Here is a 15930-nt window from a genome sequence, read left to right as displayed (position 1 = left end):
AACATATATACACATAAAATTGTAAGCAAACGCTTTATTTCTCTTGCTTTATTAGACATATACTGTCAAGAATGTTCTTGATAGTAAAAGATGTGCTTATGAATATGTCATATATATTTTATGGAGATAATTCCACATGAAATCTCTATGTTTTAAATATGTGTGTCATTTAGGAATCAGCCTGTGGTACTTGCACAAGTATTTCAGTATATCTGTGTGAGAGATCACATGTTTTATGAATCGCATTGTATCCTATCAAAGTTGAATGTTCACCCAGCACATCTTGGCCAGATTAACTTATGTCATTCCATGAGAAATGCTTTGTTAAACTGCCACTGACTCTCTGTACTAAAGGATGAAATGTCTCCTGTCTTTCACTATTATCAGTGGTTGGTCTAGAGTAGTGGTTTGATTATACAATTACAGGACTCAGTACAGAGTAACAGCATTGGTTGGTTGGTTCTTGGTTGGTTGGTTGGTTTGATTTGTATTTCTGTTGCTGCTGCTGCTGCTGCTGCTGTTGTTGTTGTTGTTGTTGTTGTTGTTTGTAGAGAAAGAGATTTACTTCATCTTGCAATCTCTGGTTACAGTCCATCACTGGAAGGACATCAAGGCAGGGATTTCACACAGCTCCTTAAAGCTCATCCATAGTTCAGAGCAGAAAGAAGGAAATGCATGCAGACGTGCTTGTTCATGCTTTCTTGTGCTCAACTTGATTTCTCCTCTTATGCAGACCAGGATCACCTGCCTAGGGAACAGAGCTACCCAAGTCAGCTGGGTCTTCTAACATCAATCAGGAAAAATCCCACAAATATATCCACAGGCCAACTCAACACAGACAATCCTTTACTAAGACTCTCTACCCAGGTGATTACATTTTATGTCACGTTGACAATCAAAACTAACCATCACACTATCAATGGCTCATGCAGAATCGAGTAGCTCCATCTTCCCCTAGTCAGCATCTCTATTGGTAATGCTAAGCCACTCTCACTAGCTGGTCTGCAGTTACCTCAGAGAAGGGCACTCTTGACCACAATTTCTTGCTGTTTTTTTTTTATCTGAACAATTTTTATTTTTTGCAATTTCTTTTAAGTTAATGTACAATTACATCATTTCCTCCTTCCAGTCTCTCCTATATTTCCTCATTCCCTCTCATATTTCTGACCTCTTTCACTGATCATTAGTGTTACACACACACACATGTACATGTATGTATATATGCATATTTATAAGTGACTATATAACATAAATAACAACCTGATAAGTCCATTTAGCATTGTTTGTGTTATATAATTTCCGGGATGACTACTAGGTATAAAATAAACAACAAAATGCTAACTCTTCATCTCATTGCAGGCATTAGTTGTCTGTAGATCTTTGTTTAGAGGTATCATCCCATGAGATTTCCCCTTCCACATTAGCATATACAGTGGTGTTCTCATTGTTCTTTTTTTTATTGGTTATTTTGTTTATTCACATTTCAAATATTGTCCCTGCTTCCCAGTCTCCCCTTGGCAAACCCCCATCCCCTTTGCCTCTATGAGGGTATGCTCCAACCCACCCTCCCACTCCTGCCTCACCACTCTAGCATCCCCCTACACTGGGACATCAAACCTCCATAGAACCAAGAGTCTCCCCTCTCATTGATGTCAGCCAGGTAAGGCAATCCTTTGCTACATATGTAACTGGACCCACAGATCCATCCCACTGTTATATATTTCTATTCATTTTCCCAACCCTCTTGATTTCTCTCCTGTCTTTTCCCATACCCAAACCTGGCCCCCTTTTATTTGCTCCCACTCATTTCTCCCTCCAAGGTTCCTCCCTCCTGCTACCTCCCATGATTATTTTGTTCCCCATTCTAAGTAGGATTGAAGCATCCATACTTTGGTGTTCTTTCTTGTTAAGCTTCATATGGTCTGTGAGTTGTATCATAGGTATTCTGAGCTTTTGGGCTAGTGTCCACTTATCAGTGAATATATAGGGTTACCTCACTCAGGATGATATTGTCTGGTTCTATATATTCCCCTGTGAATTCATGGGGTCATTGTTTCTAGCTGAGTAGTACTCTACTGTATAAATGTACCACATTTTCTGTATCCGTTCTTCTGTTGAGGGACATCCGAAATGTTTCCAGCTCCTGGCTATTATAAATAAGGCTGCTATGAATATAGTGGGCTATGTTTCCTTGTTACATGTTGAAGCATTTTATGGGTATATACCCAAGAGTGATATAACTGGGTCTTCAGGTAGAACTATTTCCAATTTTCTGAGCAACAGCCAGATTGTTTTCCAAAGTGGTTTTACCAGCTTGAAATCCCACCAAGAATTGCTGAGTGTTCCTCTTTGTCCACATCCTCACCACCATCAACTGTCACCTGAGTTTTTGATCTTAGCCATTCTGATTACTGTGAGGTCATTTTCATTGACATTTCCTTGATGACTAAGAATGTTGAACATTTCTTTAGATGCTTCTTGGCCATTTGTGATTCCTCAGTTGAGAATTCTTTGTTTAGCTCTGTACCCCATTCTTTAAATAGTTATTTGGTTCTCTGGAGTCTAACTTCTTGAGTTCTTTGTATATTTTGTACAATAGCCCTCTATCGGATGTAGGGTTGGTAAGGATATTTTCCTAATCTGTAGCTTGCTGTTTTGTCTTACTGACAGTGCCCTTAGACTTACAGAAGTTTTTCAATTTTATGAAGTCCCATTTCTCAGTTGTGGATCTTAGAGCCTGAGCCATCAGTGTTCTGTTCAGGAAATTTTCCCCTGGCCGATGTGTTCAAGGCTCTTTCCCACTTTCTCTTCTATTAGATTCAGCATATCTGGTTTTATGTGGAAGTCCTTGATCCACTTGGACTTGAGCTTTGCACAAGGATATAAAAATGGATCAATTTGCATTCTTCTACATAATAATAGCCAGTTGAACCAGCACCATTTGTTGAAAATGCTGACTTTTTTTCTACTGGATGGTTTTGGCATCTTTGTCAAAGATCAAGTGGCCGTGGGTATGTTGGTTTATTTCTGGGTCTTCGATTCTATACCATTGATCTACTTGTCTATCTTAATACCAATACCATACAGATTTTATCACTATTGCTCTATAGTACACCTTTAAGTCAGGGATGGTGATTCTACCAGAAATTCCTTTATTGTTGAAAATAGTTTTCACTATCCTGAGTTTTTTGTTTTTCCAAATGAATTTGAGAACCATTCTTTCAATCTCTGTGAAAAAATGATTTGGAATTTTGGTGGGAATAGCATTGAATCTGTAGACTGCTTTTGGTAAAATGGACATTTTTACTATGTTAATCTTGCCTATCCATGAACATGGGACTTTTTTCCATCTTCTGAGGTCTTCATCAATTTCTTTCTTCAGAGACTTGAAGTTCTTGTTATAAGTATCTTTCACTTGTTTGGTTAGAGTCACACTAAGATATTTTATATTATTTGTGACTATTGTGAAAAGTGTTGCTTCCTTAATTTCTTTCTTAGCTCATTTATTCTTTGTGTAGAAGAAAGCTACTGATTTGTTTAAGTTAATTTTATATTCAGCCACTTAGTTGAAGTTGTTTATCAGCTGTAGGAGTTCTCTGGTAGAATTTTTGGGTAGCTTATATATATTCTCACATAATACACAAATAACAAATAGTGATATCTTGACTTCTTTCCAACTTATATCCCTTTTACCTTCTTTGAAGGTCTGATAGAATTCTACACTAAAACCATCTGTCCCTGGGCATTTTGTTGTTGTGGTTGTTGAGAGACTTTTAATGACTGCTTCTATTTCCTTAGGGGCTTTAGGAGTGTTTAGATGGAGAGACCTGCCCTGCAGAGAGCGCCATCTTGGCTCCGGGACTCCACCGAACTTAGTCTACAGGTTAGAGTGAGGACCACAGAGGCAGACAGCTTCTGGGACAGGCGGGAGTCACAGAGCCGCTGAGGCAGCACCCTTTTGGGGCCGCAGACATCCGGCACCCTCCCAGTCGGAGGACAGTGACCTGCCCTGCAGGGAGCGCCATCTTGGCTCCGGGACTCCGCCGAGCTTAGTCTGTACAGGTCAGAGTGGGGACCACGGGGGCAGACGGCTTCTGGGACAGGCGGGAGCCACAGAGCTGCTGAGGCAGCACCCTTTAGGGGCCGCAGACATCCGGCACCCTCCCAGTCGGAGGACAGTGACCTATCCCTGCAGGGAGCGCCATCTTGGCTCCAGGACTCCGCCGAACTTAGTCTGTACAGGTCAGAGTGAGGACCACAGAGGCAGACAGCTTCTGGGACAGGCGGGAGCCACAGAGCCGCTGAGGCAGCACCCTTTTGGGGCCGCAGACATCCAGCAACCTCCTAGCTGGAAGACAGTGGTCTGCCCTGCACAGGAGCCCTCTGCCTCAGGAGCAGGGAGCACATCTTGGATCCAGGACTCCACTGAACTTAGGAACTTAGTCTGCACAGCTGAGAGTGTGTACCACAGAAGCCTACAGCTTCTGTGACCTGCCAAAGCAACACAGCATCTGGGAAAGGTCCTGTTTTCTGCCTTCTTCTTCGGCCAGGAGGAGGTCCAAACCCCAGATATCTGTACACCTTCCCTTTAAGAGGAAAGCTTGTCAGCAGGGAGTGCTCTAACCACTGAAACTCAGAGGAGAGAGCCTGTCTCCCAGGTCTGCTGACAGAGGATACTCAGAATCCCCAGAAGAACAACCTCTGAACAGAGACAACTATAACAACTCCAGAGATTACCAGATGGCGAGAGGTAAAGGTAAGAATCTTACTAACAGAAACCAAGACCACTCACCATCATCAGGACCCAGCACTCCCACTTCGCCCAGTCCAGGGCACCCCAACACACCTGAAAAACTAGACCTGGATTTAAAAGCATATCTCATGATGATGGTAGAGGACATCAAGAAGGACTTTAAAGAACTACAGGAGAACATGGCTAAAGAGTTACAAGTCCTTAAAGAAAAACAGGAAAACACAACCAAACTGGTAGAAGTCCTTAAAGAGAAACAGGAAAACACATCCAATCAGATGATGGAAATGAACAAAACCATACTAGACCTAAAAAGGGAAGTAGACACAATAAAGAAAACCCAAAATGAGGCAACACTGGAGATAGAAACCCTAGGAAAGAAATCTGGAACCATAGATGCAAGCATCAGCAACAGAATACAAGAGATGGAAGAGAGAATTTCAGGTGCAGAAGATTCCATAGAGAACATGGGCACAACAATCAAGGAAAATGGAAAATGCAAAAAGATCCTAACTCAAAACATCCAGGAAATACAGGACACAATGAGAAGACCAAACCTAGGGATAATAGGAGTGGATGAGAATGAAGATTTTCAACTCAAAAGACCAGCAAACATCTTCAACAAAATTATAGAAGAAAACTTCCCAAATCTAAAGAAAGAGATGCCCATGAACATACAAGAAGCCTACAGAACTCCAAATAGGCTGGACCAGAAAAGAAATACCTCCCGACACATAATAATCAGAACAACAAATGCACTAAATAAAGATAGAATACTAAAAGCAGTAAGAGAAAAAGGCCAAGTAACATATAAAGGCAAGCCTATCAGAATTACACCAGATTTTTCACCAGAGACTATGAAAGCCAGAAGATCCTGGACAGATGTTATACAGACACTAAAAGAACACAAATTCCAGCCCAGGCTACTATACCCAGCCAAACTCTCAATTAACATAGATGGAGAAACCAAAGTATTCCACGACAAAACCAAATTCACACATTATCTCTCCATGAATCCAGCCCTTCAAAGGATAATAACAGAAAAAAACCAATACAACGACAGGAACCACGCCCTAGAAACAACAAGAAGGTAATCCCTCAACAAACCTAAAAGAAGACAGCCACAAGAACAGAATGCCAACTTTAACAACAAAAATAACAGGAAACAACAATTACTTTTCCTTAATATCTCTTAATATCAATGGACTCAACTCCCCGATAAAAAGACATAGACTAACAAACTGGCTACACAAACAAGACCCAACATTTTGCTGCTTACAGGAAACTCATCTCAGAGAAAAGGATAGACACTACCTCAGAATGAAAGGCTGGAAAACAATTTTCCAAGCAAATGGCATGAAGAAACAAGCTGGAGTAGCCATTCTAATATCTGATAAGATTGACTTCCAACCCAAAGTCATTAAAAAAGACAGGGAGGGACACTTCATACTCATCAAAGGTAAAATCCTCCAAGAGGAACTATCAATCCTGAATATCTATGCTCCAAATACAAAGGCAGCCTCATTCATTAAAGAAACTTTAGTAAATCTCAAAGCACACATTGCACCTCATACAATAATAGTGGGAGACTTCAACACACCACTTTCACCAATGGACAGATCATGGAAACAGAAACTAAATAGGGACACAGTGAAACTAACAGAAGTTATGGATCAAATGGATCTGGCAGATATCTACAGAACATTTTACCCTAAAACAAAAGGATACACCTTCTTCTCAGCACCTCATGGTACCTTCTCCAAAATTGACCACGTAATTGGGCACAAAACAGGACTCAACAGATACAAAACATTGAAATTGTCCCATGCATCCTATCAGATCACCATGGACTAAAGCTGATCTTCAATAACAAAATAAATAATAGAAAGCCAACCTTCACGTGGAAACTGAACAACACTCTTCTCAATGATACCTTGGTCAAGGAAGGAATAAAGAAAGAAATTAAGGACTTTTTAGAGTTCAATGAAAATGAAGCCACAACATACCCAAACTTATGGGACGCAATGAAAGCATTTCTAAGAGGAAAACTCATAGCTCTGAGTGCCTCCAAAAGGAAACTAGAAAGAGCACACATTAGCAGCTTGACAACACACCTAAAAGCACTAGAACAAAAGGAAGCAAATTCACCCAAGAGGAGTAGATGGCAGGAAATAATCAAACTCAGGGGTGAAATCAACCAAGTGGAAACAAGAAAAACTATTCAAAGAATCAACCAATCAAGGAGCTGGTTCTTTGAGAAAATCAACAAGATAGATAAACCCTTAGCCAGACTCACTAGAGGGCACAGGGAAAGCATCCTAATTAACAAAATCAGAAATGAAAAAGGAGACATAACAACAGATCCTGAAGACATCCAAAACACCATCAGATCCTTCTACCAAATGCTATACTCAACAAAACTGGAGAACCTGGATGAAATGGAGAAGTTCCTAGACAGATACCAGGTACCAAAGTTGAATCAAGATCAGGTTAATGATCTAAACAGCCCTATATCCCCCAAAGAAATAGAAGCAGTCATTAATAGTCTCCCAACCAAAAAAAGCCCAGGACCAGATGGGTTTAGTGCAGAGTTCTATCAGACCTTCAAAGAAGATCTAATCCCAGTTCTTCACAAACTATTCCACAAAATAGAAACAGAAGGTACTCTACCCAACTCATTCTATGAAGCCACAATTACTCTGATACCTAAACCACAAAAAGACCCAACAAAGATAGAAAACTTCAGACCAATATCCCTTATGAATATTGATGCAAAAATCCTCAATAAAATTCTTGCTAACTGAATCCAAGAACACATCAAAACAATCATCCATCCCGACCAAGTAGGTTTCATCCCAGGGATGCAGGGATGGTTCAATATACGGAAATCCATCAACGTAATCCAGTATATAAACAAACTCAAAGACAAAAACCACATGGTCATCTCGTTAGATGCGGAAAAAGCATTTGACAAGATCCAACACCCATTCATGATAAAAGTCTTGGAAAGATCAGGAATTCAAGGCCCATACCTCAACATGATAAATGCAATCTACAGCAAACCAGTAGCCAACATCAAAGTAAATGGTGAGAAGCTTGAAGCAATCCCTCTAAAATCAGGGACTAGACAAGGCTGTCCACTTTCTCCATACCTATTCAACATTGTACTTGAAGTCCTAGCCAGAGCAATTCGACAACAAAAGGAGATCAAAGGGATACAAATTGGAAAAGATGAAGTCAAAATATCACTTTTTGCAGATGATATGATAGTATATATAAGTGACCCTAAAAATTCCACCAGAGAACTCCTAAGCCTGATAAACAGCTTCGGTGAAGTAGCTGGATATAAAATTAACTCAAACAAATCAATGGCCTTTCTCTACACAAAGAATAAACAGGCTGAGAAAGAAATTAGGGAAACAACACCCTTCTCAATAGTCACAAATAATATAAAATATCTTGGCGTGACTCTAACTAAGGAAGTGAAAGATCTGTATGATAAAAACTTCAAGTCTCTGAAGAAAGAAATTATAGAAGATCTCAGAAGATGGAAAGACCTCCCATGCTCATGGATTGGCAGGATCAACATTGTAAAAATGGCTATCTTGCCAAAAGCAATCTACAGATTCAATGCAATCCCCATCAAAATTCCAAATGAATTCTTCAACGAATTAGAAAGTGCAATCTGCAAATTCATCTGGAATAAGAAAAAACCTAGGATAGCAAAAACTCTTCTCAAGGATAAAAGAACCTCTGGTGGAATCACCATGCTGGACTAAAGCTCTACTACAGAGCAATTGTGATAAAAACTGCATGGTACTGGTATAGTGACAGACAAATAGACCAATGGAATAGAATTGAAGACCCAGAAATGAACCCACACACCTACGGTCACTTGATCTTCGACAAGGGAGCTAAAAACATCTTTTGGAAGAAAGACAGCATTTTCAACAAATGGTGCTGGCACAACTGGTTGTTAACATGTAGAAGAATGCGAATCGATCCATTCCTATCTCCTTGTACTAAGGCCAAGTCTAAGTGGATCAAGGAACTTCACATAAAACCAGAGACACTGAAACTTATAGAGGAGAAAGTGGGGAAAAGCCTTGAAGATATGGGCACAGGGGAAAAATTCCTGAATAGAACAGTAATGGCTTGTGCTGTAAGATCGAGAATTGACAAGTGGGACCTCATGAAACTACAAAGCTTCTGCAAGGCTAAAGACACCATCAATAAGACAAAAAAACCACCAACAGATTGGGAAAGGATCTTCACCTATCCTAAATCAGATAAGGGACTAATATCCAATATATATAAAGAACTCAAGAAGGTGGACTCCAGAAAGTCAAATAACCCCATTAAAAAATGGGGCTCAGAACTGAACAAAGAATTCTCATCTGAGGAATACCGAATGGCAGAGAAACACCTGAAAAAATGTTCAATATCCTTAATCATCAGGGAAATGCAAATCAAAACAACCCTGAGATTCCACCTCACACCAGTCAGAATGGCTAAGATCAAAAATTCAGGTGACAGCAGTTGCTGGCGAGGATGTGGAGAAAGAGGAACACTCCTCCATTGTTGGTGGGATTGCAAGCTTGTACAACCACTCTGGAAATCAGTCTGGCGGTTCCTCAGAAAATTGGACATAGTACTACCGGAGGATCCAGCAATACCTCTCCTGGGCATATATCCAGAAGATGTCCCAACCGGTAAAAAGGACACATGTTCCACTATGTTCATAGCAGCCCTATTTATAATAGCCAGAAGCTGGAAAGAACCCAGATGTCCCTCAACAGAGGAATGGATACAGAAATTATGGTACATTTACACAATGGAGTACTACTCAGCTATTAAAAAGAATGAATTTATGAAATTCCTAGCCAAATGGATGGACCTGGAGGGCATCATCTTGAGTGAAGTAACACAATCACAAAAGAAATCACACAATATGTATTCACTGATAAGTGGATATTAGCCCAAAACTTAGGATACCCAAGATTTAAGATACAATTTGCTAAACGCATGAAACTCAAGAAGAATGAAGACCAAAGTGTGGACACTGTGCACCTTCTTAGAATTGGGAACAAAACACCCAGGGAAGGAGTTACAGAGACAAAGTTCGTAGCGGTGATGAAAGGATGGACCATTTAGAGACTGCCGTATCCAGGGATCCATCCCATAATCAACTTCTAAACGCTGACACCATTGCATACACTAGCAAGATTTTGCTGAAAGGACCCAAATATAGCTGTCTCTTGTGAGACGATGCTGGGGCCTAGCAAACACAGGAGTGGATGTTCACAGTCAGCTATTGGATGTATCACAGGGCTCCCAACGGAGAAGCTAGAGAAAGTACCCAAGGAGCTAAAGGGATCTGCAACCCTATTGTTGGAACAACATGATGTACTAACCAGAACCCCGGAGCTCTTGTCTCTAGCTGCATATGTATCGAAAGATGGCCTAGTCAGCCATCAATGGAAAGAGAGGCCCATTGGACTTGCAAACTTTATATGCCCCAATATAGGGGAATGCCAGGGCCAAAAGAATGGGAATGGGTGGGTAGGGAAGTGGGGGGCGCTATGGGGGACTTTTGGGATAGCATTGGAAACGTAATTGAGGAAAATATGTAATAAAAATATTAAATAAATAAATAAATAAATAAAAGTTTAAAAAAAAATAAAGTAAAAAAAAAAAACGAGTGTTTAGATTTTTTTTTCTGATCTTGATTTAACTTTGATACCTGGTATCTGTCTAGAAATCATCCATTTCACCTAAATTTTCCAGTTTTGTCGAGTATAGACTTTTCTAGTAGGATCTGATGATTTTTTAAATTTACTCAGTTTTTGTTGTTATGTCTCCCTTTTCATTTCTGATTTTGTTAATTTGGATATGGTTTCTGTGCCCTCTAGTTAGTTTGGCTAAGGGTTTATCTATCTTCTTGATTTTCTCAAAGAACCAACTCCTAGTTTTGTTGATTATTTGTATAGTTCTCTCTCTCTCTCTCTCTCTCTCTCTCTCTCTCTCTCTCTCTCTCTCTCTCTCTTCTTTTTTTCTTCTTAATGGTTAATTTCTGCTCTGAGTTTGATTATTTCCTGCTCCTCTTGTGTGTATTTGCTTCTTTTTGTCCTAGAGCTTTCAGATGTGCTGTTAACCTGCTAATGTAGGATCTCTCTAATTTCTTTATGAAGGAACTCAGAGCTATGAGTTCTTTTCTTAGCTCTACTTTCTTTGTGTTGCATAAATTTGGGTGTGCTCTGCCTTCAGTTTTGTTAAGTTTTAAAATCTTTAATTTCTTTATTTCTTCCCTGACCAAGTTATCATTGAGTAGAGAGTTGTTCGGCTTCCATGTGTATGTGGGATTTCTGTTGTTTTTGTTGTTATTAAAAACCAGCCATAGTCTGTGGTGATCTGATAGGATGCATAAGATTAATTCAATCTACTTGTATCAATTGAGGCTTGTTTTGTGTCTGATTATATGGTCAGTTTTGAAGAAGGTAACATGAGGTGCTGAGAAGAAGGTATATTCTTTTGCTTTAGGATGAAATGTCCTATAAATATCTGTTAGATCCATTTGGTTCTTAACTTCTGTTAGTTTCACTGTGTCTCTGTTTAGTTTCTGTTTCCAGGATCTGTCCATTGGTGAGAGTAGGGTGTTGAAGTCTTCGACTATTATTGTGTGAGATTCAATGTGTGCTTTGAACTTTAGTAGTGTTTCTTTTACAAATGTGGATACTCTTGCATTTGGGGCATAGATGTTCAGAATTGAGATTTCATCTTATTGAGTTTTTTTTTTCCTTTGATGAGCATGAAATGTCCCTCCCCATCTTTTTTTTTATAGCTTTTGGTTAGAAGTCTACTTTACTGAATATTAGAATGGCTATTCCAACTTGTTTCTTGAGACTATTTGCTTGGAAATTTTTTTTCCAGCCTTTTGCTCTGAGTTGGTGTCTGTCTTTGTCACTGAGGTGTATTTCATGTATGTAACAAAATGCCAGGTCCTGTTTACTTATCCAGTAACTTAGCCTGTGTCTTTTTATTGGGGAATTGAGTACATTGATGTTGAGAGATATTAAAGACTAATGATTGTTGCCTCCTGTTATTTTTGTTGTTAGAGGTAGAATTATGTTTGTGTGGTTCCCTTCTTTTGAGTTTGTTGTGAGAAGCATAATTTCTTGGTGTTTGTTGGGTGTAGTTTCCCTCCTTGTGTTGGAGTTTTCCTTCTATTATCTCCTGTAGGGCTGGTTTTGTGGAAAGCTATTGTTTAAATTTTGTTTTGTCATGGAATAGTTTTGTTTCTCCATATATGGTAATTGAGAGTTTCACTGGGTATAGTAGCATGGGCTGGCATTTTTGTTCTCTTGGGATCTCTATGACATCTGTCCAAGGTCATCTGACTTTTAGAGTCTCTGTCGAGAAATCTGGTATAATTTTGATAAGCCTACCTTTATATATTACTTGGCCTTTTCCCCCTTACTGCTGTTAATATTTTTCTTTGTTTTATGCATTTGATGTTTTGATTATTATGTGGCAGGAGGAATTTTTTTTTTCTGGACCAAACTATTTGGCGTTCCGTAGGCTTTCTATATATTTGTGGGTGTCTCTTTCTTTAGGTTAGAGAAGTTTTCTTCTATGATTTTGTTGAAAATGCTTACTGTCCCTTTGAGTTGGGAATCTTTGCTCTTTTCTCTACCTGTTATTCTCAGGTTTGGTCTTTTTATTGTGTCCTGAATTTCTTGGATGTTTTGGGTTAGGAGCTTTTTGCACTTGTATTTTCTTTGACTGTTGTATCAATATCTTCTATGGTATCTTCTACACCCAAGATTTTCTCTTATATCCCTTGTATTCTAATGGTAATACTTGCATCCGTGACTCCTGCTCTCTTTCCTAGGTTTTCCATCTCCAGGATTGTCTCCTTTTGTGATTTCTTTAATGTTTCTAGTTCCATCTTTAGATCCTGGGTGGTTTTGTTCAATTTCTTCACCTGTTTGATTGTGTTCTCCTGTATTTCCTTAAGGGACTTATTAAGGATCCCCTTAAGATCCTCTATCATCATCATGAGATGAGATTTTTAGATAAGAATCTTGATTTTCAGATGTGTTAGGGTATTCAGGGCTTGCTGTGGTAGGAGAACTGTGTTCTTATATTGCCAATTGGCATTCATTCCTGTTGCTTATGATTTTGCACTTGCCTCTTGCCATCTGGTTATCTCTAGTGTTAACTGATCTTGCTGTCTATGTCCCTCCTGTGAACCTGGTTATGTTGGGTCTCCTTGGGTCAGGCTGTCTCTAAGTGTGGAAGGGGGTCTGGAGCACCTGATCTGTGACCCTAACTGAATCAGAACTCATAGAAGCCAAGCTGCCTCTGGGTGTGGATGGGGGCAGAAGCAGGATATAGAGCACAGGATCTGCTCCAGGGTGCAGATGTGAACCAGAAAGAAGGTATGTTTGTTTCTTATTAGGCAACCATAGTATTTGGGTCTTGCTTCCCTATCATTTCTAGAAGACACAACTTCAAAGCAGACTCCCTGTTCCTCTGACTCATAAAATATTTCTTCCACCTCTTCCATGATGTTTCCTGAACCTTAGGTATGGTGTTGTGTTATAGATGTGTTGGTTTTACTGTGTAACTCCTACCCATGGCTATATCCAATTTAGATAGATACAAATGTTAAGAAGGAATTAGGAGTTCTGAGAAACCTCTGGGGACTACATATCCAAATGATTTTTAAAGTGATGAAGTTGAAAAGAAGAATAGAAGTTTTGTAACCCAGATTAAAAACATGAAATTTAAGATTTCAAAGGTAGTGCTCTCTTTGGCAGCCCATATACTAAAATTGGAATAGTACAGAGAAGATTAGCATGGTCCTGAGCAAGGATGAAACACAAATTCATGAAGCATTCCATATTTTTCTCAATGTATTTGAAATTATTAATGAACCAACTGCTGTTGCTATTGTTTATGGCTTAGATAAGAATATTGGAGCTGAAAGGAATGTGCTGATTTTTGACTTGGGAGGTGTCACTTTTGAAATGTTGATCCTCACTATTGAGGATCAAATTTTTGAAGCCAAATCAATAGCTGGAGATACCCACTTGTGTACAGAAGACTTTGACAACCAAATGGTCAACCGTTTCATTGCTGAGTTTAAGTGAAAGCACAATAAGGACATCAGTGAGAACAAGAGAGCTGTCTGGCATCTTTACACTGCCTGTGAATAGGCCAAGTACACCCTCTCCTCCAGCACCCAAGCCAGTATTGAGATTGATTCATTCTCTCTCTCTCTCTCTCTCTCTCTCTCTCTCTCTCTCTCTCTCTCTCTCTCTCTCTCTCTGAGGGAATTGTCTTCTATAACTCCATTACCCAGGCTTGATTTAAGGAATTGAATGTTGACCTATTCCATGGTGCACTGGATCCTGTAGAGAAGGTCCTTTGAGATGCCAAACTAGATAAGTCACAGATTCATGATACTGTCACGATACCAGAATCCCCAAGATTCAAAAACTTCTGCAAGACTTCTTCAATGGAAAAAAACTGAATAAGAGCATTAACCCCGATGAAGCTGTTGCCTATAGTGCAGCTGTGCAGGCAGCCATTCTATCTGGACACAAGTCTATGAATATTCAGGATTTGCTGCTCTTGGATGTCACTCCTCTTTCCCTTGGTATTGAAACTGCTAGTGGAGTCATGACTGTCCTCGTCAAGAGCAATACCACCATTCTCACCAAGCAGACACAGACTTTCATCACCAGCCTTGTGTACTCATTCAGGTGTATGAAGGTGAAAGGGCCTTGACCAAGGACAACAACCTGCTTGGAAAGTTTGAGCTCACAGTCATCCCTCCAGCACCCCATGGGGTTACTCAGATTGAGGTTACTTTTGACATTCATACCAATGACATCCTCAATATTTCTGCTGTAGATAAGAGCACAGGAAAGAAGAACATGATCACTATCACCAATGACAAAGACCACTTGAGTAAGGAGTATATTGAGGGCATGGTCCAAGAATCTAAGTACAAAGTTGAGGATGAGAAGCAGAGAGATAAGTTCTTCTCTAAGAATTCACTAGAGTCTTGTGCCTTCAACATGAAAGCAACTGTTGAAGATGAGAAACTTCAAGGCAAGATCAATGATGAGGTCAAGCAGAAGATTCTTGACAAGTGCAATGAAATCTTCAGCTGGTTGGATAAGAACCAGACTGTAGAGAAGGGAGAGTTTGAGCATCAGCAGAAAGAAATGGATAAAGTCTACAACCATATCTTTACCAAGCTATACCAGAGTAGTAGTGGCGTGCTTGGAGTAATGCCTGGTGGCCTCCCTGGTGGAGGAGCTCCTCCATCTAGTGGTGCTGCTTCAGGCCACACCATTGAAGAGATGGATTAAGTCAGTCCAAGAAGAGGGTGTAGCATTGTTCCACAGGGACCCAAAACAGGTAAAATGGAATAATAAAACTATTTAAATTGGCACCAAAAAAAAAGATTTCAAAGGTAATACAAAATGTACTTTAAGTAGATTGCTAACAGAAAATATATATTTATCCCTTTAGAGTTGAAAGGTAGAAGCTCAACTATCAGATGGACATTGGCAGTTTTTAGGGTGTTGCTTGCAGAACATTTTGCCATGGAACCATATAAAGGAAAAATGCCTGAATGCTCAAAAGGGGAAAGTAGAGAGTTAGGGCAGATGTGATATATTAGAACAGCATTATCTCTGGGGAGAGGCTCTTCTGAAGGAAATAAGCCACATCATAGAACCAACAGTAGGGAGAGAACAAAACCCAAGTGTAGAACTTGGGAGAACTTGCAATGTGCCCACCCTCCAGTCAAGTGCTACTAATCTGGAAGTACTAATGCACAAAGCCATGTGGGTATCTGAGAAAGAAATGAAAAACATGAATCAGCTAAGATCATGTAGAAATAGAATTCTCTCTGAAAATTCAGTTTATCCTAGGCAACAGCAAAATGGTGTTTAATTGTCATGATGAACCTTGTTGTCCAAGTATACAGGCAGGAGACATTTTCAACATGCTGCACAAAGAACCTTGTATTTTCTGAAACCACCATCAAGAGGAAGAGGAAGCATAGGAGACAAGCCAGGATCAAGAGAGCTACAGGAGCATATAAACAAACTGTAGTAGTTACCATGATAAAATAACTGAGAGAAACAAGGTAAGGAATG

The 15930-nt window shown here is 39.7% G+C and overlaps 1 protein-coding gene and 1 non-coding gene across 2 annotated transcripts in view; both read left to right on the top strand.

The window, feature by feature from the left end:
* Nucleotides 1-15930, top strand: part of Cpa6 (carboxypeptidase A6) — a 441999-nt gene that overhangs the window by 188182 nt on the left and 237887 nt on the right. The window lies entirely within an intron of this gene.
* On the top strand, nucleotides 13557-13662 carry LOC115032357 (U6 spliceosomal RNA). The gene has a single exon (XR_003838036.1). It is a non-coding gene; the product is annotated as a U6 spliceosomal RNA (small nuclear RNA).

Source organism: Mus caroli, unplaced genomic scaffold, assembly GCF_978045245.1.
Source record: "Mus caroli unplaced genomic scaffold, Mus_caroli_1 scaffold_1, whole genome shotgun sequence".
NCBI lineage: Eukaryota > Metazoa > Chordata > Mammalia > Rodentia > Muridae > Mus > Mus caroli.
Note: the sequence above shows the minus strand (reverse complement) of the source record. Positions and strands in the feature narration are given on the sequence as shown.